Here is a 15,248-nt window from a genome sequence, read left to right on the forward strand (position 1 = left end):
GATTGTCACAGGGAGAGACACATCGTTGCCGCAACTCCTCTGTCTGCACCAAATCTTGGACCAAGTGGCTGAAGGAAGCGGGAGAGGAAAGAGCCTGACGATTTGCTGACTTTCTTGCCACTCCTTCCAGGCACGTCTCATTTTTGGAGCTGAAGTTCTGAGTTTTGGCTGCGGACAAGCGCTTCAAAGGTTTGCTTCCGGCCGACTTGGCAGGGCTTGGCTGACTTTTTCTTTGCACAAGCCTGCTGCTCAAGCGACTGGCAAAGGCCTCCAGAGGTGCCAGTCCCCTTCTGAGGAATTTTGCTGGGAACGTTGAGATGAGCATGTAAACAATGGCTGCTCGCTCCGAAGGACTGTGTCATGCGTGGAGAAACTCCTTCGTGGAACCTCCTTTCACACAAGGAAAACGAGGCAGTTCCCCCCACACGAGCTCGAGAGCTGGAGGAAGGCCCTGTCTGGGCTTCCACATTGCTCTTCATTCCAGCTCCTGTCTCGTGGAAGCTCTGTGCTCTCAACTGAGCCCAAAAGATCTTCGGAGCCACGCTAAATGAGGAGGAGGAGGAGGAGGAGGAGGTCAGAGACCTGTTTAGCAAGCGGACTGTTTACTCTGTCTGTTCTACAAGCCTGCACCAAAATCCTTGCAATTGGGGTCTCTCATTTGTTGGCTGGAACCGTTTGACTGTCGACCTTTTCTCCCGCTCTTTTATCTGAAGAACGCTGTGCAGTTTAGATGGTGAAGGACTGGCCCAGCATGCTCTTCTGGGGAAGAGGCCAGAAGGGAAGGCTGGTGGTGGTGGCAAAAGGAGGGGGGTTGCAGTAAGACAGGGGCAGACAGCATCAGGCACCTAACCGCGCCGCCTCCGGGTGGGCTCGAACCACCATCCTTTCGGTTAACAGCCGAAGGCGCTGACCCATTGCGCCACAGAGACACCTGCGGGCAGCTTGCGCCACCTCCGAGCACAGTGCTCGCCTTGCCGTCAGGCAATCGGTGCAGGAGAAGCACCAGGCTGCCCGCTGGGCCCCAGCCCCTGCACTGAGCAGAGTGGCGCAGCAGGAGCGTGCTGGGCCCATAACCCAGAGGTCGATGGATCGAAACCATTCTCTGCTAGCCCTGCCTCTCGTGGCCTTTTGATTCAGGCTGAAGCCCACAGGCGGCCAAGACTCTTGCCCCAGCGCTGGGCACTGCAGGCGAGCAAACAGGACGCGGGAGTGACCCTCCTTCGTCTGCGTGAGCCACAAGAGGCTTTGAAGCCAGGTGGTCTCCTGCCAGAGGCTACTTTTGCTCAATGCCCTTGCCTCCTGAGGACTTGTGGGGTGTGCCCATTCTTCCATAGCAGCCCCTAGAATGGAGGCGGAGGGAGCACACGGCTCTCAGCCTCAGCGTGGTGCGCAAGGAACGTGCATCTCTCTCGACGTGTCCTTGCTTTACGTGCGTGTCGCTTGCCTAAGAAAGGTGGGAAGAAAGAGGAGGTTGACGGAAACCAGTGGACTCTGGCCATCCTGCGCATGGGCAATTGGAAAGAGAAGGTCTGATGGGACGCGCGTGGAAGCCCAGGGGGCGGCCTGTGACCGGCGGGACACAGCTTGTCAAGCACTGCCCGAGGCCCTGAAGTGGTGTGGCTGCTTGCCCACAAGTCAAGCGCACCCGTGAGAGATGAAGGCCTCCCGTCTCCCTCTCCGTCTCCGTCGCCGTCTCCGTCTCCGTCTCCTCAAGCGTCGTGAAGCAAGAGAGCTTCCTCATCCCCTTTTCCCACGCAGAAGGGGGAGCGGCTGCACAGGGAGTGCACCAAGGAGGGAGGCTCTGGGAGCTCGAGGCCAGAAAGGGGAAGCACAGGCCCTCTTTCTGCCCATTTTCCATCAGGGCTCCTTTGGCATGCCAAGGGCACGCCACCATCGGCTCGATTGGTGGGCTCTTTCGCCCCGCCTGTCCAATGCCATTCATTTGCGTGCCATTGGTCCTGACACGTGCCCGTGATGGCCTGCTGGAAAGTCAAGGGCTGATGTGCGAGAGGTCGCAGCCTCCTGGCTCCCTGGCCGGCCCGAAGCATCACTGGTTGCCGGCTCTCTTTTCCTGCCCAGAAAGGTGGGCGGGCCCCTGCTGAGGGAACACACCAGGGAGGCTCTTGCCATCGTCCTCATCAACCATGGGCTCAGCGCCCGTTGGTGTCCAATGCCCGTCTCACTAGCGCCTTCCATCTTTCCCTCTCGAGCGTGGAGCGCCCTGCTTGCTGTAGACGAGCTCCGTGCCAAGCTGATCCATCGGCTCCCTGTTCTCTCTGGGCTCTGCCTCTCCTATTCGAACCCACCGTTATGCCCAATACCGGGCTCTCCATTTTTCAAGTCGTCCTTCCTCTGGCAAATAAGCCCGGAGACCTGGAACTTCCACTGGGGGAACCTTCTGGAGCAGATTCCCTTTGGGCTGAATCTTCCCATACAATTCCTCCTTGGTGACCTTCTGCGCCCAGCCTATTCTCAGCATCCTGCTCCAACAACTCCTCTCCAACGCCACGAACCTTCTCGCTGAAACTTGCCTTTTCACCCACCTCTCCCAGACGGACAACATGCTGCTGAGCGCTCCGCTTTCTGCCTTTCGCTTTGCCAGATCTGATCCGTCGCCTTCAAACTCGCTCTTGCTTTCACGCTCCTAGGCGCTAGTTTCTTCTTCCAGTCCACATCATACGTTACGCCCCTAGCCGGATGCGTGAACTTCTCTACGTTGTCTCCTTCGAGCCCCTCGCCGCTGATCTTCCTCCCTATTTCCTTATCGCCAATTACCAAGCGATGGTCAGAATGGGCCCGTGCCCTTTCCCTTCCCCGCTTAGCGCCTGCACCCTTCTCCCTAGCTTCTCTTCATCTTCTTCCACGATGACTACCTCACCCGCCGACCGCAACTTGGTGTTTTTCTTGACCTGCACAGATAGCCCTTCTCCCTCTTCCTTGATCTTGTCCATCGCTCTCTCGAGGGGGCGTGATGAACTCGCACGGCGCTAGGGGAGCGCCTTCTCTCGTACCTCTCCTCCTTCTAAACCAACTTCCCATCTCTGCGCGCATGCTCGCCGCTGCCGCCTCACCCTCCTCCGTATCCTCCAGCAACCGTATCAGTCTGCCGTCCACTCCGGACGACCCCAACACCTGACGAGTGACTTTCTCATCTCTCCTGTCAAACGCCTTCCGAGAAGGGACGAGGCGACTGTCGACGTGCCGGTCCTTTCGTCCAGCTCTCTGCGCTCTCAGGCTCGCTTGCCATATCGGCTGTCTGCTCCTTCTATCTTTCCCGAGTCCCGCTTGCTCGTCCGCCAGCAGTTCCTCGCGCTGCGCTCTCCATCTCGCCTTCGGTATCCTTGTCAGCCCCTCGGGTACATGGCCGGTTAGGGCACTCGTCGTCTTGTTCTTGCAGTCGGATGCGCTTGCTTTCTTGTGTCTTGTCACTGGCTCTTGGGGTGCTAGGCAGCTCTGCTTGGCCCTGAGGGGCACGGGATGTGGCGCCCCCTTCACTCTGCCCTTGGCCCGCCTGGCTGTGCGCTGGCTCAGCCGGGAGGGGACTCAGGCTTGGGCGGCATGGCCGCGCTTCCCTGGCAAGGCATGAGACAGGGATGACGTTCTTCGATTGTCACAGGGAGAGACACATCGTTGCCGCAACTCCTCTGTCTGCACCAAATCTTGGACCAAGTGGCTGAAGGAAGCGGGAGAGGAAAGAGCCTGACGATTTGCTGACTTTCTTGCCACTCCTTCCAGGCACGTCTCATTTTTGGAGCTGAAGTTCTGAGTTTTGGCTGCGGACAAGCGCTTCAAAGGTTTGCTTCCGGCCGACTTGGCAGGGCTTGGCTGACTTTTTCTTTGCACAAGCCTGCTGCTCAAGCGACTGGCAAAGGCCTCCAGAGGTGCCAGTCCCCTTCTGAGGAATTTTGCTGGGAACGTTGAGATGAGCATGTAAACAATGGCTGCTCGCTCCGAAGGACTGTGTCATGCGTGGAGAAACTCCTTCGTGGAACCTCCTTTCACACAAGGAAAACGAGGCAGTTCCCTCCACACGAGCTCGAGAGCTGGAGGAAGGCCCTGTCTGGGCTTCCACATTGCTCTTCATTCCAGCTCCTGTCTCGTGGAAGCTCTGTGCTCTCAACTGAGCCCAAAAGATCTTCGGAGCCACGCTAAATGAGGAGGAGGAGGAGGAGGAGGAGGAGGAGGTCAGAGACCTGTTTAGCAAGCGGGCTGTTTACTCTGTCTGTTCTACAAGCCTGCACCAAAATCCTTGCAATTGGGGTCTCTCATTTGTTGGCTGGAAGCGTTTGACTGTCGACCTTTTCTCCCGCTCTTTTATCTGAAGAACGCTGTGCAGTTTAGATGGTGAAGGACTGGCCCAGCATGCTCTTCTGGGGAAGAGGCCAGAAGGGAAGGCTGGTGGTGGTGGCGGCGGCAAAAGGAGGGGGGTTGCAGTAAGACAGGGGCAGACAGCATCAGGCACCTAACCGCGCCGCCTCCGGGTGGGCTCGAACCACCATCCTTTCGGTTAACAGCCGAACGCGCTGACCCATTGCGCCACAGAGACACCTGCGGGCAGCTTGCGCCACCTCCGAGCACAGTGCTCGCCTTGCCGTCAGGCAATCGGTGCAGGAGAAGCACCAGGCTGCCCGCTGGGCCCCTGCCCCTGCGCTGAGCAGAGTGGCGCAGCGGGAGCGTGCTGGGCCCATAACCCAGAGGTCGATGGATCGAAACCATTCTCTGCTAGCCCTGCCTCTCGTGGCCTTTTGATTCAGGCTGAAGCCCACAGGCGGCCAAGACTCTTGCCCCAGCGCTGGGCACTGCAGGCGAGCAAACAGGACGCGGGAGTGACCCTCCTTCGTCTGCGTGAGCCACAAGAGGCTTTGAAGCCAGGTGGTCTCCTGCCAGAGGCTACTTTTGCTCAATGCCCTTGCCTCCTGAGGACTTGTGGGGTGTGCCCATTCTTCCATAGCAGCCCCTAGAATGGAGGCGGAGGGAGCACACGGCTCTCAGCCTCAGCGTGGTGCGCAAGGAACGTGCATCTCTCTCGACGTGTCCTTGCTTTACGTGCGTGTCGCTTGCCTAAGAAAGGTGGGAAGAAAGAGGAGGTTGACGGAAACCAGTGGACTCTGGCCATCCTGCGCATGGGCAATTGGAAAGAGAAGGTCTGATGGGACGCGCGTGGAAGCCCAGGGGGCGGCCTGTGACCGGCGGGACACAGCTTGTCAAGCACTGCCCGAGGCCCTGAAGTGGTGTGGCTGCTTGCCCACAAGTCAAGCGCACCCGTGAGAGATGAAGGCCTCCCGTCTCCCTCTCCGTCTCCGTCGCCGTCTCCGTCTCCGTCTCCGTCTCCTCAAGCGTCGTGAAGCAAGAGAGCTTCCTCATCCCCTTTTCCCACGCAGAAGGGGGAGCGGCTGCACAGGGAGTGCACCAAGGAGGGAGGCTCTGGGAGCTCGAGGCCAGAAAGGGGAAGCACAGGCCCTCTTTCTGCCCATTTTCCATCAGGGCTCCTTTGGCATGCCAAGGGCACGCCACCATCGGCTCGATTGGTGGGCTCTTTCGCCCCGCCTGTCCAATGCCATTCATTTGCGTGCCATTGGTCCTGACACGTGCCCGTGATGGCCTGCTGGAAAGTCAAGGGCTGATGTGCGAGAGGTCGCAGCCTCCTGGCTCCCTGGCCGGCCCGAAGCATCACTGGTTGCCGGCTCTCTTTTCCTGCCCAGAAAGGTGGGCGGGCCCCTGCTGAGGGAACACACCAGGGAGGCTCTTGCCATCGTCCTCATCAACCATGGGCTCAGCGCCCGTTGGTGTCCAATGCCCGTCTCACTAGCGCCTTCCATCTTTCCCTCTCGAGCGTGGAGCGCCCTGCTTGCTGTAGACGAGCTCCGTGCCAAGCTGATCCATCGGCTCCCTGTTCTCTCTGGGCTCTGCCTCTCCTATTCGAACCCACCGTTATGCCCAATACCGGGCTCTCCATTTTTCAAGTCGTCCTTCCTCTGGCAAATAAGCCCGGAGACCTGGAACTTCCACTGGGGGAACCTTCTGGAGCAGATTCCCTTTGGGCTGAATCTTCCCATACAATTCCTCCTTGGTGACCTTCTGCGCCCAGCCTATTCTCAGCATCCTGCTCCAACAACTCCTCTCCAACGCCACGAACCTTCTCGCTGAAACTTGCCTTTTCACCCACCTCTCCCAGACGGACAACATGCTGCTGAGCGCTCCGCTTTCTGCCTTTCGCTTTGCCAGATCTGATCCGTCGCCTTCAAACTCGCTCTTGCTTTCACGCTCCTAGGCGCTAGTTTCTTCTTCCAGTCCACATCATACGTTCCGCCCCTAGCCGGATGCGTGAACTTCTCTACGTTGTCTCCTTCGAGCCCCTCGCCGCTGATCTTCCTCCCTATTTCCTTATCGCCAATTACCAAGCGATGGTCAGAATGGGCCCGTGCCCTTTCCCTTCCCCGCTTAGCGCCTGCACCCTTCTCCCTAGCTTCTCTTCATCTTCTTCCACGATGACTACCTCACCCGCCGACCGCAACTTGGTGTTTTTCTTGACCTGCACAGATAGCCCTTCTCCCTCTTCCTTGATCTTGTCCATCGCTCTCTCGAGGGGGCGTGATGAACTCGCACGGCGCTAGGGGAGCGCCTTCTCTCGTACCTCTCCTCCTTCTAAACCAACTTCCCATCTCTGCGCGCATGCTCGCCGCTGCCGCCTCACCCTCCTCCGTATCCTCCAGCAACCGTATCAGTCTGCCGTCCACTCCGGACGACCCCAACACCTGACGAGTGACTTTCTCATCTCTCCTGTCAAACGCCTTCCGAGAAGGGACGAGGCGACTGTCGACGTGCCGGTCCTTTCGTCCAGCTCTCTGCGCTCTCAGGCTCGCTTGCCATATCGGCTGTCTGCTCCTTCTATCTTTCCCGAGTCCCGCTTGCTCGTCCGCCAGCAGTTCCTCGCGCTGCGCTCTCCATCTCGCCTTCGGTATCCTTGTCAGCCCCTCGGGTACATGGCCGGTTAGGGCACTCGTCGTCTTGTTCTTGCAGTCGGATGCGCTTGCTTTCTTGTGTCTTGTCACTGGCTCTTGGGGTGCTAGGCAGCTCTGCTTGGCCCTGAGGGGCACGGGATGTGGCGCCCCCTTCACTCTGCCCTTGGCCCGCCTGGCTGTGCGCTGGCTCAGCCGGGAGGGGACTCAGGCTTGGGCGGCATGGCCGCGCTTCCCTGGCAAGGCATGAGACAGGGATGACGTTCTTCGATTGTCACAGGGAGAGACACATCATTGCCGCAACTCCTCTGTCTGCACCAAATCTTGGACCAAGTGGCTGAAGGAAGCGGGAGAGGAAAGAGCCTGACGATTTGCTGACTTTCTTGCCACTCCTTCCAGGCACGTCTCATTTTTGGAGCTGAAGTTCTGAGTTTTGGCTGCGGACAAGCGCTTCAAAGGTTTGCTTCCGGCCGACTTGGCAGGGCTTGGCTGACTTTTTCTTTGCACAAGCCTGCTGCTCAAGCGACTGGCAAAGGCCTCCAGAGGTGCCAGTCCCCTTCTGAGGAATTTTGCTGGGAACGTTGAGATGAGCATGTAAACAATGGCTGCTCGCTCCGAAGGACTGTGTCATGCGTGGAGAAACTCCTTCGTGGAACCTCCTTTCACACAAGGAAAACGAGGCAGTTCCCTCCACACGAGCTCGAGAGCTGGAGGAAGGCCCTGTCTGGGCTTCCACATTGCTCTTCATTCCAGCTCCTGTCTCGTGGAAGCTCTGTGCTCTCAACTGAGCCCAAAAGATCTTCGGAGCCACGCTAAATGAGGAGGAGGAGGAGGAGGTCAGAGACCTGTTTAGCAAGCGGGCTGTTTACTCTGTCTGTTCTACAAGCCTGCACCAAAATCCTTGCAATTGGGGTCTCTCATTTGTTGGCTGGAAGCGTTTGACTGTCGACCTTTTCTCCCGCTCTTTTATCTGAAGAACGCTGTGCAGTTTAGATGGTGAAGGACTGGCCCAGCATGCTCTTCTGGGGAAGAGGCCAGAAGGGAAGGCTGGTGGTGGTGGCGGCGGCAAAAGGAAGGGGGTTGCAGTAAGACAGGGGCAGACAGCATCAGGCACCTAACCGCGCCGCCTCCGGGTGGGCTCGAACCACCATCCTTTCGGTTAACAGCCGAACGCGCTGACCCATTGCGCCACAGAGACACCTGCGGGAATTTTGCTCCACCTCCGAGCACAGTGCTCGCCTTGCCGTCAGGCAATCGGTGCAGGAGAAGCACCAGGCTGCCCGCTGGGCCCCAGCCTCTGCGCTGAGCAGAGTGACGCAGCGGGAGCGTGCTGGGCCCATAACCCAGAGGTCGATGGATCGAAACCATTCTCTGCTAGCCCTGCCTCTCGTGGCCTTTTGATTCAGGCTGAAGCCCACAGGCGGCCAAGACTCTTGCCCCAGCGCTGGGCACTGCAGGCGAGCAAACAGGACGCGGGAGTGACCCTCCTTCGTCTGCGTGAGCCACAAGAGGCTTTGAAGCCAGGTGGTCTCCTGCCAGAGGCTACTTTTGCTCAATGCCCTTGCCTCCTGAGGACTTGTGGGGTGTGCCCATTCTTCCATAGCAGCCCCTAGAATGGAGGCGGAGGGAGCACACGGCTCTCAGCCTCAGCGTGGTGCGCAAGGAACGTGCATCTCTCTCGACGTGTCCTTGCTTTACGTGCGTGTCGCTTGCCTAAGAAAGGTGGGAAGAAAGAGGAGGTTGACGGAAACCAGTGGACTCTGGCCATCCTGCGCATGGGCAATTGGAAAGAGAAGGTCTGATGGGACGCGCGTGGAAGCCCAGGGGGCGGCCTGTGACCGGCGGGACACAGCTTGTCAAGCACTGCCCGAGGCCCTGAAGTGGTGTGGCTGCTTGCCCACAAGTCAAGCGCACCCGTGAGAGATGAAGGCCTCCCGTCTCCCTCTCCGTCTCCGTCGCCGTCTCCGTCTCCGTCTCCGTCTCCTCAAGCGTCGTGAAGCAAGAGAGCTTCCTCATCCCCTTTTCCCACGCAGAAGGGGGAGCGGCTGCACAGGGAGTGCACCAAGGAGGGAGGCTCTGGGAGCTCGAGGCCAGAAAGGGGAAGCACAGGCCCTCTTTCTGCCCATTTTCCATCAGGGCTCCTTTGGCATGCCAAGGGCACGCCACCATCGGCTCGATTGGTGGGCTCTTTCGCCCCGCCTGTCCAATGCCATTCATTTGCGTGCCATTGGTCCTGACACGTGCCCGTGATGGCCTGCTGGAAAGTCAAGGGCTGATGTGCGAGAGGTCGCAGCCTCCTGGCTCCCTGGCCGGCCCGAAGCATCACTGGTTGCCGGCTCTCTTTTCCTGCCCAGAAAGGTGGGCGGGCCCCTGCTGAGGGAACACACCAGGGAGGCTCTTGCCATCGTCCTCATCAACCATGGGCTCAGCGCCCGTTGGTGTCCAATGCCCGTCTCACTAGCGCCTTCCATCTTTCCCTCTCGAGCGTGGAGCGCCCTGCTTGCTGTAGACGAGCTCCGTGCCAAGCTGATCCATCGGCTCCCTGTTCTCTCTGGGCTCTGCCTCTCCTATTCGAACCCACCGTTATGCCCAATACCGGGCTCTCCATTTTTCAAGTCGTCCTTCCTCTGGCAAATAAGCCCGGAGACCTGGAACTTCCACTGGGGGAACCTTCTGGAGCAGATTCCCTTTGGGCTGAATCTTCCCATACAATTCCTCCTTGGTGACCTTCTGCGCCCAGCCTATTCTCAGCATCCTGCTCCAACAACTCCTCTCCAACGCCACGAACCTTCTCGCTGAAACTTGCCTTTTCACCCACCTCTCCCAGACGGACAACATGCTGCTGAGCGCTCCGCTTTCTGCCTTTCGCTTTGCCAGATCTGATCCGTCGCCTTCAAACTCGCTCTTGCTTTCACGCTCCTAGGCGCTAGTTTCTTCTTCCAGTCCACATCATACGTTACGCCCCTAGCCGGATGCGTGAACTTCTCTACGTTGTCTCCTTCGAGCCCCTCGCCGCTGATCTTCCTCCCTATTTCCTTATCGCCAATTACCAAGCGATGGTCAGAATGGGCCCGTGCCCTTTCCCTTCCCCGCTTAGCGCCTGCACCCTTCTCCCTAGCTTCTCTTCATCTTCTTCCACGATGACTACCTCACCCGCCGACCGCAACTTGGTGTTTTTCTTGACCTGCACAGATAGCCCTTCTCCCTCTTCCTTGATCTTGTCCATCGCTCTCTCGAGGGGGCGTGATGAACTCGCACGGCGCTAGGGGAGCGCCTTCTCTCGTACCTCTCCTCCTTCTAAACCAACTTCCCATCTCTGCGCGCATGCTCGCCGCTGCCGCCTCACCCTCCTCCGTATCCTCCAGCAACCGTATCAGTCTGCCGTCCACTCCGGACGACCCCAACACCTGACGAGTGACTTTCTCATCTCTCCTGTCAAACGCCTTCCGAGAAGGGACGAGGCGACTGTCGACGTGCCGGTCCTTTCGTCCAGCTCTCTGCGCTCTCAGGCTCGCTTGCCATATCGGCTGTCTGCTCCTTCTATCTTTCCCGAGTCCCGCTTGCTCGTCCGCCAGCAGTTCCTCGCGCTGCGCTCTCCATCTCGCCTTCGGTATCCTTGTCAGCCCCTCGGGTACATGGCCGGTTAGGGCACTCGTCGTCTTGTTCTTGCAGTCGGATGCGCTTGCTTTCTTGTGTCTTGTCACTGGCTCTTGGGGTGCTAGGCAGCTCTGCTTGGCCCTGAGGGGCACGGGATGTGGCGCCCCCTTCACTCTGCCCTTGGCCCGCCTGGCTGTGCGCTGGCTCAGCCGGGAGGGGACTCAGGCTTGGGCGGCATGGCCGCGCTTCCCTGGCAAGGCATGAGACAGGGATGACGTTCTTCGATTGTCACAGGGAGAGACACATCATTGCCGCAACTCCTCTGTCTGCACCAAATCTTGGACCAAGTGGCTGAAGGAAGCGGGAGAGGAAAGAGCCTGACGATTTGCTGACTTTCTTGCCACTCCTTCCAGGCACGTCTCATTTTTGGAGCTGAAGTTCTGAGTTTTGGCTGCGGACAAGCGCTTCAAAGGTTTGCTTCCGGCCGACTTGGCAGGGCTTGGCTGACTTTTTCTTTGCACAAGCCTGCTGCTCAAGCGACTGGCAAAGGCCTCCAGAGGTGCCAGTCCCCTTCTGAGGAATTTTGCTGGGAACGTTGAGATGAGCATGTAAACAATGGCTGCTCGCTCCGAAGGACTGTGTCATGCGTGGAGAAACTCCTTCGTGGAACCTCCTTTCACACAAGGAAAACGAGGCAGTTCCCTCCACACGAGCTCGAGAGCTGGAGGAAGGCCCTGTCTGGGCTTCCACATTGCTCTTCATTCCAGCTCCTGTCTCGTGGAAGCTCTGTGCTCTCAACTGAGCCCAAAAGATCTTCGGAGCCACGCTAAATGAGGAGGAGGAGGAGGAGGTCAGAGACCTGTTTAGCAAGCGGGCTGTTTACTCTGTCTGTTCTACAAGCCTGCACCAAAATCCTTGCAATTGGGGTCTCTCATTTGTTGGCTGGAAGCGTTTGACTGTCGACCTTTTCTCCCGCTCTTTTATCTGAAGAACGCTGTGCAGTTTAGATGGTGAAGGACTGGCCCAGCATGCTCTTCTGGGGAAGAGGCCAGAAGGGAAGGCTGGTGGTGGTGGCGGCGGCAAAAGGAAGGGGGTTGCAGTAAGACAGGGGCAGACAGCATCAGGCACCTAACCGCGCCGCCTCCGGGTGGGCTCGAACCACCATCCTTTCGGTTAACAGCCGAACGCGCTGACCCATTGCGCCACAGAGACACCTGCGGGAATTTTGCTCCACCTCCGAGCACAGTGCTCGCCTTGCCGTCAGGCAATCGGTGCAGGAGAAGCACCAGGCTGCCCGCTGGGCCCCAGCCTCTGCGCTGAGCAGAGTGACGCAGCGGGAGCGTGCTGGGCCCATAACCCAGAGGTCGATGGATCGAAACCATTCTCTGCTAGCCCTGCCTCTCGTGGCCTTTTGATTCAGGCTGAAGCCCACAGGCGGCCAAGACTCTTGCCCCAGCGCTGGGCACTGCAGGCGAGCAAACAGGACGCGGGAGTGACCCTCCTTCGTCTGCGTGAGCCACAAGAGGCTTTGAAGCCAGGTGGTCTCCTGCCAGAGGCTACTTTTGCTCAATGCCCTTGCCTCCTGAGGACTTGTGGGGTGTGCCCATTCTTCCATAGCAGCCCCTAGAATGGAGGCGGAGGGAGCACACGGCTCTCAGCCTCAGCGTGGTGCGCAAGGAACGTGCATCTCTCTCGACGTGTCCTTGCTTTACGTGCGTGTCGCTTGCCTAAGAAAGGTGGGAAGAAAGAGGAGGTTGACGGAAACCAGTGGACTCTGGCCATCCTGCGCATGGGCAATTGGAAAGAGAAGGTCTGATGGGACGCGCGTGGAAGCCCAGGGGGCGGCCTGTGACCGGCGGGACACAGCTTGTCAAGCACTGCCCGAGGCCCTGAAGTGGTGTGGCTGCTTGCCCACAAGTCAAGCGCACCCGTGAGAGATGAAGGCCTCCCGTCTCCCTCTCCGTCTCCGTCGCCGTCTCCGTCTCCGTCTCCGTCTCCTCAAGCGTCGTGAAGCAAGAGAGCTTCCTCATCCCCTTTTCCCACGCAGAAGGGGGAGCGGCTGCACAGGGAGTGCACCAAGGAGGGAGGCTCTGGGAGCTCGAGGCCAGAAAGGGGAAGCACAGGCCCTCTTTCTGCCCATTTTCCATCAGGGCTCCTTTGGCATGCCAAGGGCACGCCACCATCGGCTCGATTGGTGGGCTCTTTCGCCCCGCCTGTCCAATGCCATTCATTTGCGTGCCATTGGTCCTGACACGTGCCCGTGATGGCCTGCTGGAAAGTCAAGGGCTGATGTGCGAGAGGTCGCAGCCTCCTGGCTCCCTGGCCGGCCCGAAGCATCACTGGTTGCCGGCTCTCTTTTCCTGCCCAGAAAGGTGGGCGGGCCCCTGCTGAGGGAACACACCAGGGAGGCTCTTGCCATCGTCCTCATCAACCATGGGCTCAGCGCCCGTTGGTGTCCAATGCCCGTCTCACTAGCGCCTTCCATCTTTCCCTCTCGAGCGTGGAGCGCCCTGCTTGCTGTAGACGAGCTCCGTGCCAAGCTGATCCATCGGCTCCCTGTTCTCTCTGGGCTCTGCCTCTCCTATTCGAACCCACCGTTATGCCCAATACCGGGCTCTCCATTTTTCAAGTCGTCCTTCCTCTGGCAAATAAGCCCGGAGACCTGGAACTTCCACTGGGGGAACCTTCTGGAGCAGATTCCCTTTGGGCTGAATCTTCCCATACAATTCCTCCTTGGTGACCTTCTGCGCCCAGCCTATTCTCAGCATCCTGCTCCAACAACTCCTCTCCAACGCCACGAACCTTCTCGCTGAAACTTGCCTTTTCACCCACCTCTCCCAGACGGACAACATGCTGCTGAGCGCTCCGCTTTCTGCCTTTCGCTTTGCCAGATCTGATCCGTCGCCTTCAAACTCGCTCTTGCTTTCACGCTCCTAGGCGCTAGTTTCTTCTTCCAGTCCACATCATACGTTACGCCCCTAGCCGGATGCGTGAACTTCTCTACGTTGTCTCCTTCGAGCCCCTCGCCGCTGATCTTCCTCCCTATTTCCTTATCGCCAATTACCAAGCGATGGTCAGAATGGGCCCGTGCCCTTTCCCTTCCCCGCTTAGCGCCTGCACCCTTCTCCCTAGCTTCTCTTCATCTTCTTCCACGATGACTACCTCACCCGCCGACCGCAACTTGGTGTTTTTCTTGACCTGCACAGATAGCCCTTCTCCCTCTTCCTTGATCTTGTCCATCGCTCTCTCGAGGGGGCGTGATGAACTCGCACGGCGCTAGGGGAGCGCCTTCTCTCGTACCTCTCCTCCTTCTAAACCAACTTCCCATCTCTGCGCGCATGCTCGCCGCTGCCGCCTCACCCTCCTCCGTATCCTCCAGCAACCGTATCAGTCTGCCGTCCACTCCGGACGACCCCAACACCTGACGAGTGACTTTCTCATCTCTCCTGTCAAACGCCTTCCGAGAAGGGACGAGGCGACTGTCGACGTGCCGGTCCTTTCGTCCAGCTCTCTGCGCTCTCAGGCTCGCTTGCCATATCGGCTGTCTGCTCCTTCTATCTTTCCCGAGTCCCGCTTGCTCGTCCGCCAGCAGTTCCTCGCGCTGCGCTCTCCATCTCGCCTTCGGTATCCTTGTCAGCCCCTCGGGTACATGGCCGGTTAGGGCACTCGTCGTCTTGTTCTTGCAGTCGGATGCGCTTGCTTTCTTGTGTCTTGTCACTGGCTCTTGGGGTGCTAGGCAGCTCTGCTTGGCCCTGAGGGGCACGGGATGTGGCGCCCCCTTCACTCTGCCCTTGGCCCGCCTGGCTGTGCGCTGGCTCAGCCGGGAGGGGACTCAGGCTTGGGCGGCATGGCCGCGCTTCCCTGGCAAGGCATGAGACAGGGATGACGTTCTTCGATTGTCACAGGGAGAGACACATCGTTGCCGCAACTCCTCTGTCTGCACCAAATCTTGGACCAAGTGGCTGAAGGAAGCGGGAGAGGAAAGAGCCTGACGATTTGCTGACTTTCTTGCCACTCCTTCCAGGCACGTCTCATTTTTGGAGCTGAAGTTCTGAGTTTTGGCTGCGGACAAGCGCTTCAAAGGTTTGCTTCCGGCCGACTTGGCAGGGCTTGGCTGACTTTTTCTTTGCACAAGCCTGCTGCTCAAGCGACTGGCAAAGGCCTCCAGAGGTGCCAGTCCCCTTCTGAGGAATTTTGCTGGGAACGTTGAGATGAGCATGTAAACAATGGCTGCTCGCTCCGAAGGACTGTGTCATGCGTGGAGAAACTCCTTCGTGGAACCTCCTTTCACACAAGGAAAACGAGGCAGTTCCCTCCACACGAGCTCGAGAGCTGGAGGAAGGCCCTGTCTGGGCTTCCACATTGCTCTTCATTCCAGCTCCTGTCTCGTGGAAGCTCTGTGCTCTCAACTGAGCCCAAAAGATCTTCGGAGCCACGCTAAATGAGGAGGAGGAGGAGGAGGAGGAGGAGGAGGTCAGAGACCTGTTTAGCAAGCGGGCTGTTTACTCTGTCTGTTCTACAAGCCTGCACCAAAATCCTTGCAATTGGGGTCTCTCATTTGTTGGCTGGAAGCGTTTGACTGTCGACCTTTTCTCCCGCTCTTTTATCTGAAGAACGCTGTGCAGTTTAGATGGTGAAGGACTGGCCCAGCATGCTCTTCTGGGGAAGAGGCCAGAAGGGAAGGCTGGTGGT

General features: G+C 58.6%; 3 non-coding genes across 3 annotated transcripts; all 3 read right to left on the reverse strand.

Moving 5' to 3' along the window:
- Positions 1 to 4,472: 4,472 nt before the first annotated feature.
- On the reverse strand, positions 4,473 to 4,546 carry TRNAN-GUU (transfer RNA asparagine (anticodon GUU)). Its single transcript has one exon. It is a non-coding gene; the product is annotated as a tRNA-Asn (tRNA).
- Positions 4,547 to 8,083: 3,537 nt separating this feature from the next.
- Positions 8,084 to 8,157, reverse strand: TRNAN-GUU (transfer RNA asparagine (anticodon GUU)). The gene has a single exon. It is a non-coding gene; the product is annotated as a tRNA-Asn (tRNA).
- A 3,537-nt stretch (positions 8,158 to 11,694) lies between these two features.
- TRNAN-GUU (transfer RNA asparagine (anticodon GUU)) lies at positions 11,695 to 11,768 on the reverse strand. Its single transcript has one exon. It is a non-coding gene; the product is annotated as a tRNA-Asn (tRNA).
- Positions 11,769 to 15,248: the final 3,480 nt, after the last annotated feature.

Source organism: Carettochelys insculpta, unplaced genomic scaffold, assembly GCF_033958435.1.
Source record: "Carettochelys insculpta isolate YL-2023 unplaced genomic scaffold, ASM3395843v1 scaffold_0039, whole genome shotgun sequence".
NCBI classification, from domain to species: Eukaryota; Metazoa; Chordata; order Testudines; family Carettochelyidae; genus Carettochelys; species Carettochelys insculpta.